This window comes from Aegilops tauschii, chromosome 3 (assembly GCF_002575655.3).
Source record: "Aegilops tauschii subsp. strangulata cultivar AL8/78 chromosome 3, Aet v6.0, whole genome shotgun sequence".
Lineage (NCBI taxonomy): Eukaryota > Viridiplantae > Streptophyta > Magnoliopsida > Poales > Poaceae > Aegilops > Aegilops tauschii.
The window spans coordinates 351,112,552-351,121,235 of NC_053037.3; the positions used below are offsets into that span (position 1 = coordinate 351,112,552).

At 44.1% G+C, this 8,684-nt stretch overlaps 1 long non-coding RNA gene across 2 annotated transcripts; it reads right to left on the bottom strand.

Moving 5' to 3' along the window:
• Nucleotides 1-668: 668 nt before the first annotated feature.
• LOC120976736 (uncharacterized) lies at nt 669-4,416 on the bottom strand. Of its 2 annotated transcripts, none has more exons than XR_005772999.2 (2): nt 3,464-4,416; nt 669-3,216 (listed from the first exon to the last, which is right to left on the bottom strand). It is a non-coding gene; the product is annotated as an uncharacterized lncRNA (long non-coding RNA). The 2 variants fall into 2 exon arrangements; XR_005772998.2 differs by having other exon boundaries at nt 3,301-4,416.
• Nucleotides 4,417-8,684: the final 4,268 nt, after the last annotated feature.

An 8,684-nucleotide genomic window follows, 5' to 3' on the forward strand; every position in this document is an offset into this window, starting at 1 on the left:
TCGACAACTATATGAACTAACTGGACAAAATTCGTGCAAACAAAACAAATTTCAAATTAACCAGATGAAATCTTCTATCTATTATATAATTAAGACAGAAGACAAATAAGCCATCATATGCGTCCACATATGCTAATATTATTTGCACCGTTTGATCAAGAAAATAATGGCTGAGATTTAAAAGATTTTACATAACATATTAACGTGTGCGTACCAATATTTTGAACTACCACGTTGTCACGTGTATACATGCTTATGCACGGAAAAGACTTGCATCTGATCTAATTACGTTAGGCTAGAAAGGCTCATCATTTACTAAAAAAAGGCAAGCGAGTCATGACCATGTACGAGAAAAGGAGTCGGACTCGAGGTTACAGACATGTACGAGTCAGCAAAGGAGTCCAAGATTTATCAATTCCCACGTGAACTAAGCAAACCTTTATTTTCCTTTATCTAATTATTAAGCATCAAGGTATTTTATATATATATATATATATATATATATATATATATATATCCTCTTTTTAATCTGCAAATTATTTTTAACTTCCTTAACATCCAACATATTTCCAGAATTTTTTTGCCTCAGATAATCTACACAATACAGTCCATTCTTCAAGATACATTAGTAAAATTGTTAGATTATAGTCTCAGAAAACAAAAAGAGGTATGGTCACACGCTCATCCCTTCTGCTTATATCACATAGTCATCATTCAACAATAATTTTACAAGACGACATTCAACTCTTCGGTCTGACCCATGATGTACTTTCTCAATAGCTCTTTTATCAAGATGTTAGGATGATCGAACACACAAGACGACCGAAAAATCGAAGGCATAGAAGCAACTCTACCAAATTGTATCCAATATACGCCCGCGACGCCCAAACGCCATAAAGAAACGTCCAACAAACTGAAGACACGGCATCAACACCATCAACCTCAGGTAATATCCACATGCAATGCTTCACGTGTGTCAGCATTTGATCTCAGCTCAACCTTGCTTCTAATCTTCTATGTCAAAACTCTTCTAACCATGTTTTTCCATGCATACACACACTGCCATGACAGTAGTGTGAAAGCTACAAAAAGAGCAACACTATTGAACACATATTAATTTATAGTGCCATACCAGATAAACAATATTGATCTCCAGATGTTCTGTATGTGACACCCCCATTATAGTCTCTATATCTCCAAATGCACTTACATGTCTGCAGTGGCAAAACATTATTAAGAAAACTCTATATGTCACTAACAAAATAAATTTTGTAGAGATGACAGTCCAACATACGTCAGCGCTAACAGCTCACCACACAAAAAGAAAGAAAGATCAAGCTTTAAACTCAAGGAGCACAAAGAGGACAAGGACTGCAGAGGGAAGAAGAAATACAAACATAGAGGCTCCTAAACAATTGAGAAAGGATAATGCTAAAGAAGATAAGAAATTGAAGCGTACAAGAAGCGAAAGCAACAAAATTAACATTAGAATCAATGTTGGAGACAGCAACAGAACCACAACCTCAACAAGTGCTAATAGAAAGACATGGAAATTCGGAAGGCCAACATACAAATGCTAATATTGCAAATCATTGCTATGGTGTGAAGAACGATTAAATTCAACAAAGGAACTAAGACACCCTCTTTTGGAATATGCTGCAAACAGGGAAAAATCAATCTGCCACCACTAAGAGACCCTCCACCATACCTCAGAAACCTCTTAAGAAGTGAAGGGCTGGATTATATGGTCATACAACTCAATGTTTTCATTCACATCGATGGGAGGAGTTGTGGACAAGGAAATAAACACTCGCAAAGAACTTTCTCTTTTTCGTTTGCGTGGACAGAACTACCACCACATCGGAACTCTTTTACCTAAAGGTACAGACAAACCTTGGTTCACACAGCTGTACATCTATAATAATGTAAATAAGGTGGCAAACAGGATAAGTGCGTCAAGATGCAATGATAATAAATCAACAGTGGACCCCAACATCGTCAAAGAACTGCAAATAATGCTCGACGACAATAACATCCTTGCAAAAACAAAGTAGGAATATATTTGCCTAAGCAAGCATTCTGCCATGGACAACTGTATGTGGCATTATCGAGAGTGACAAACAAGGAAGGATTGAACACGCTGATCAATAACAAAGAGTGTCCAACTGAAGATGCCACAAAGAATATTGTTTATAAAGATATTCTAATTTACAATATAGTTCATCAAGTCAACAAAACTAGAATTTTGCATAGACAATGCATGTGCAATTACATAGAGTCGAAGACAACCTAACCATATATATAAATATGTCTGATCTTTCCACAAAATATTACTTTTTTGTTAATTAGTTATTTATTACCCCTGAATATTTTTATCTCTCTTCTAACATCATTTAAAAAAGTTGAAGCATGGATATTTTTACATAGCTACATACCTCCGTTTCAAAATATAAGCCTTTTTAGATATTTCAATACAGACTACATACGGATGTATATAGATGTATTTTAGAGTGTAGATTCACTCATTTTGCACCTTATGTATTCCGTACTGGAATCTCTAAAAAAACTTATATTTAGGAACAGAGGGAGTTTTAGAGTGTAGATTCACTCATTTTGCTTCTTATGTAGTCCTTATTGGAATCTCTAAAAAAACTTATATTTAGGAACGGAGGGAGTACTATATTTGATCATTCTAGAGAAAGTTCACAAAGAAATTCCACCTAAATAGCGATTACTAATATCTCTGCACTAACACTCTCATCACTCTCACGAATAGTCTCTAAAAAAAATAGACATCAACATAGCCTCCTCAACCAAATAAATGTATGTGTATTCACGTATATAAATGTTAACAAATACAGACAAGACAATGAACTATTGAAAGATTGTGTTATAGGTAGTAGACGAAACAATGAAGTATTGAACACCTTTTGCTATGCGGAACTTCACATAATTAATACGGATGTGTTGAAGAGACAAGCTAAATTGAAGAGACGATCTAAGTTGGGCAGAATGTCAACTATAAAAAAAAGAGTTAATTACCCAAAATAACGCAAGGTAAGCAAAAGGGCAGGGGGATATGAGCAACTCTGACATAAATTGAGGCAAATCTTCGCTCACTTGATCCTAAAAAAACTCCATGCGCATATTGGTCACCTCTCTGCATTTGCCCTTCCGGCTTCTGAGTAGTACCTCACCGGAGAACACTCTCTTCGTCTTGCGAGCATGAAAATTATGAGTAAGAAGAAACCATGCGAAGATAAAAATATATATAGAGAAAGGTCAGTAGACCATAAGCACCTCCTTATCTCCACCAGAAAAAATCTCCACGAGCTGCAGGCAGGGGATAACAGGAGACCACAAGCCGATTTCTCATGAAGAATCCAAAATCCACACAATTGCTGGATCCTAGCAGACTAAGCATCTGGGAAGGAAGGGGAAGGAGGGGAAGAGGAGAGATTACCTGGAGGAGAGCTGCCGCTTAGGTTCAAGGGGCGCGAACTCCATGGCCATCCAATCGACGGCGGCGCGCGAGCAGCAGGCACGTGTAGTCGAGCTGGAGGACCGGCCGCCGCCGAGAGCCTGCAACGACGACACTCTGCCGCAAATCCTACTCACCACGTCCTTCTCACTTACTGGATCTAGCAACGATCTGTGGAAGAAAAAGAGAAAAACGAACGAGAATGGGAAATGGGTTCACGTCAAGAGAAAAGAATGAAAAAAAGGCATGAATGGTAGTAGTACAACCGTACAGATGCAAAATACTACAGTACTGTACTAGATTAAAACTGTGTATCTCAGAAAAGGTGATTAAAACTGTGTCACTTCACACCGCTTCCTCCGATCCCATCTGTCACGTGCTGCCCTATCGCGATTGCATCGAACGGACTGCGAGCCGCCGCACGGGACACACGGAAAACACGTAAGCACTTTCTAGCATTTTTTTGGGTGGGGATGTTTAGCCGGCCGTAACTTATATGAAGTGAAAAAAAATCTATTCCATTTATTCACTCCTATAACGTATTAGATTTTCATTCCATTTTTACAGGAGGGTATATTAGCTACAGAATATACTATGGACGATTGTTATAAAATCGAACTTTCTCAATAGCACAGAAGCTACGGAATTCAGTATTCCATGATGGATTTGGAACATGTAGTAAAAACAAACAAATCAAGAAATCGTTGGCCATTCCACACAAAAATGTTGGCCAAACTAAAATAATACTCACTCCATTTGAAAAATGTGTGGTGGTTTTAGTTTAAATTTGAACTAAAATCACGACACTTATTTTAAAATGAGGAAGTACGTGGACATAACCAAAACACAAACAATGATATGAAGAGGAAAATGCATAAGGAGATGTTCCGTACAATATAATGTAAAAAAGAAAGAAAATGCAAGTCCATGTGACATATAATTTATGTAAAAATATAAAATATATCAATTCTAGCCGCCCAATTGCGCAGGTGGACCCGCTAGTTCATTACATTTTGAAAACTTTTCCTATAAACTCGACGAAATTCATTACATATTTCGCATAAACCATACTAAAACCTACTGTAAACCTAATCTAAACGATCACCGGCGCCCGACCACCATGTACGGCCATGAACCTGAGAAAGCCGGCTATTGCCTTTGCCTCCTCCTCATCCGCCTCGATAACCTCCTCCTCCGGAGCACAAGGTTCTGAAGATTTCCGCCTCCACGTCGCCGTCAAGCGGCTAATCGGCCGCCGATGTTTATCCTACCAAGCTTGGCGTCGACTAAGTGGAGGACTGGTGGCCTTCCTGGGAACAGAGCGGCGGCGACCTACCGTGTACTACTCTTCCTCGCTGCCGGCTGTGCCCGCACACGCGCGCCGGCTTCGTGGTCGTGGCGGCGGAGGGCGGCCGGGGGGGAGCCGGCGATCTCCTTCGTCTGCTCCTACGACAGTACGTCTAAGAGAGCTTTGGAGCGCGCCCGGAGCGGGGCCGCCGATGTCCTTCGTCTGCTCCTGTGACAGTACGTCCAAGAGAGATTTGGAGCGCCAGGAGGCCATGGTTGGAGTGGTGCCGACAGAAGGAAGGGACCGGAGGAGAATGAGCGTGGGTCTTTGGCTATGGCTGGGAGCTGGGGCTCAAGTTAATATAGCGGGCGAACGGCAATGAGCCGCGGCAGATGGATGGACGGCTGGCGCCGGAGTAGGTTCGTCGGCAGCCGCGTGTCATTAATGTGGGCGGCGGACGGAAGGATAGTCATGGTGTCGTTAACGCGGAACAGTCGCTTGCACCGGGATGCCGCGCGGGTGGCGCTCTCTTGGCCGTCGCGCTGCTGCAATGCCGGCGCCAGTGAGAGGTCGCGTCGGGCGTGAATGCGGACGCTGCTTCAGTGACTTAACCGCAGGTGCGTTGTATCACTGACATGTGGGCCCAACGGGCATCTGGCCCGCATGTCAGTGACACACCAAGTACACCTGCAGTTAAGGCCGGTGAATGCGGCATTGACGTTCTAGAGAGACGGTGATCGTTTCAGGCGGGAAGCGTGCGCTAGCGATGGAAGGGGTTTCGGTAGGCCAGGGCGGTCAGACGCTGGCGTGGTGGTAAAATGTGAACTCATGGATGACGAGCCTTTGAAGCGTATGCGGCACGTATTGACAGCCAGGCATCCATGCAACCGCTCTTGTCGCCAGCTAGCCTTCGACGACCACCATTAGACACCACACAACCATGCATAACCTACGAATAATGGACGAATCGATCAGACACACACTCGTGTGCAGTGGCACTATGATCGGTTGCTCATGATAGTACATGCTCCGCACCATAGTACCCTCTCTAGCTAGGCTGTTTTATAGATTGTCATTGTGATGGACGATATACATGAGCAAGGCACCGAGTCACGAGTATGACCGTTGGTGTTGAGCCAGGTGAATACATGTTCGGTGTTCGCGGAGGCCTCCAGCAAACGTCTAAACAGTAATGTCACATACGCATAATTTTGGTTTTTATTTCTTTCTCCACTGACAGGTAGGCCCGCATAGATAGATAGATAAAGAACACGAGCTGATGAGGCGCATGCGGACTGTTTGACTGGTCAAACAGACAAATACGGAGCTATACGCTGAGCCAGTGACCGTATAATTTGTTGGGGATCGTTGCAGAAATTAAAAAAATTCTACGCTTCACCAAGATCAATCTATGGAGAGACTAGCAACGAGAGAGAGAGAGGAGTGTATCTTCATACCCTTGAAGATCGCGATGAGGAAGCGTTACAAGAACGCGGTTGGAGGAGTCGTACACGCAGCGATTTAGATCGCGGTCGATTCCGATCTAAGTGCCGAACAACGGCGCCTCCGTGTTCAACACACATGCAGCCCGGTGACGTCTCCCGCGCCTTGATCCAACAAGGAGGAGGGAGAGGTTGGGGAAGACAACTCCAGCAGTAGCACGATGGCGTGGTGGTGGTGGAGCAGCGTGGTTTCCAACAGGGCTTCGCCAAGCACTACGAAGGACGAGGATGTGGAGAGGTAGGGCTGCGCAAAGAGAGAGAGAGACTCGTGTCTTTGGCAGCCCCAAAACCCCCACTATATATAGGAGGAGGGGAGGTGGCTGCGCCCCCTCTAGGGTTCCCACCCTAGGGGGTGCGGCAGCCCTAGATGGGATTGGAGGGGGCGGCCAAGAGGGGGGAGAGGGGGGGCGCGCCCTAGGGTGGGCCTTTAGGCCCATCTGCGCCTAGGGTTTCCCCCCTTTCCTCCTAGCCGTGCCTTGGGCCTTGGTGGGAGGCGCACCAGCCCACTCAGGGGCTGGTCCCTTCCCACTCTTGGCCCATGCAAGCCTCCGGGGCTGGTGGACCCCCCGGAACCCTTCCGGTGGTCCCGGTACATTACCAGTGATGCCTGAAATACTTCCGGTGGCCAAAACCTCACTTCCTATATATTATTCTTTACCTCCGGACCATTCCGGAACTCCTCGCGACGTCTGGGATCTCATCCGGGACTCCAAACAACATTCGGTAACCACATACAAACTTTCCCTATAACCCTAGCATCATCGAACCTTAAGTGTGTAGACCCCACGGGTTCGGGAGGCATGTAGACATGCTTAGGATTGGGTCTTGTCCATCACATCATTCTCCTAATGATGTGATCTCGTTATCAACGACATCCAATGTCCATGGTCAGGAAACCGTAACCATCTATTGATCAACGAGCTAGTCAACTAGAGGCTCACTAGGGACATGTTGTGGTCTATGTATTCACACATGTATTAAGATTTCCGGATAACACAATTATAGCATGAACAATAGACAATTATCATGAACAAGGAAATATAATAATAACCATTTTATTATTGCCTCTAGGGCATATTTCCAACAGTCTCCCACTTGCACTAGAGTCATTAATCTAGTTACATTGTGATGAATCGAACACCCATAGAGTTCTGGTGTTGATCATGTTTTGCTCGTGGAAGAGGTTTAGTCAACGGATCTGCAAAATTCAGGTCCGTATGCACTTTACAAATATCTATGTCTCCATCTTGAACATTTTCACGAATGGAGTTGAAACGACGCTTGATATGCCTGGTCTTCTTGTGAAACCTGGGCTCCTTGGCAAGGGCAATAGCTCCAGTGTTGTCACAGAAGAGAGTCATCGGGCCCGACGCATTGGGAATAACTCCTAGGTCGGTAATGAACTCCTTCATCCAGATTGCTTCATGTGCTGCCTCCGAGGCTGCCATGTACTCTGCTTCACATGTAGATCCCGGCACGACGCTTTGCTTGCAACTGCACCAGCTGACTGCCCCACCATTCAAAATATACACGTATCCAGTTTGTGACTTGGAGTCATCCAGATCTGTGTCGAAGCTAGCATCGACGTAACCCTTTACGACGAGCTCTTCGTCTCCTCCATAAACGAGAAACATGTCCTTAGTCCTTTTCAGGTACTTCAGGATATTCTTGACCGCTGTCCAGTGTTCCATGCCGGGATTACTTTGGTACCTTCCTACCAAACTTACGGCAAGGTTCACATCAGGTCTGGTACACAGCATGGCATACATAATAGACCCTATGGCCGAGGCATAGGGGATGACACTCATCTTTTCTCTATCTTCTGTCGTGGTCGGGCATTGAGCCATGCTCAATCTCACACCGTGCAATACAGGCAAGAACCCCTTCTTGGACTGATCCATATTGAACTTCTTCAATATCTTGTCAAGGTATGTGCTTTGTGAAAGACCAATGAGGCGTCTCGATCTATCTCTATAGATCTTGATGCCTAATATGTAAGAAGCTTCTCCAAGGTCCTTCATTGAAAAACACTTATTTAAGTAGGCCTTTATGCTTTCCAAAAATTCTATATCATTTCCCATCAATAGTATGTCATCCACATATAATATGAGAAATGCTACAAAGCTCCCACTCACTTTCTTGTAAACACAGGCTTCTCCATAAGTCTGCGTAAACCCAAATGCTTTGATCATCTCATCAAAGCGAGTGTTCCAACTCCGAGATGCTTGCACCAGCCCATAGATTGAGCGCTGGAGCTTGCATACCTTGTCAGCATTCTTAGGATCGACAAAACCTTCCGGATGCGTCATATACAATTCTTCCTTAAGGAAACCATTAAGGAATGCCGTTTTGATGTCCATTTGCCATATCTCATAATCATAGAATACGGCAATCGCTAACATGATTCGGTTGG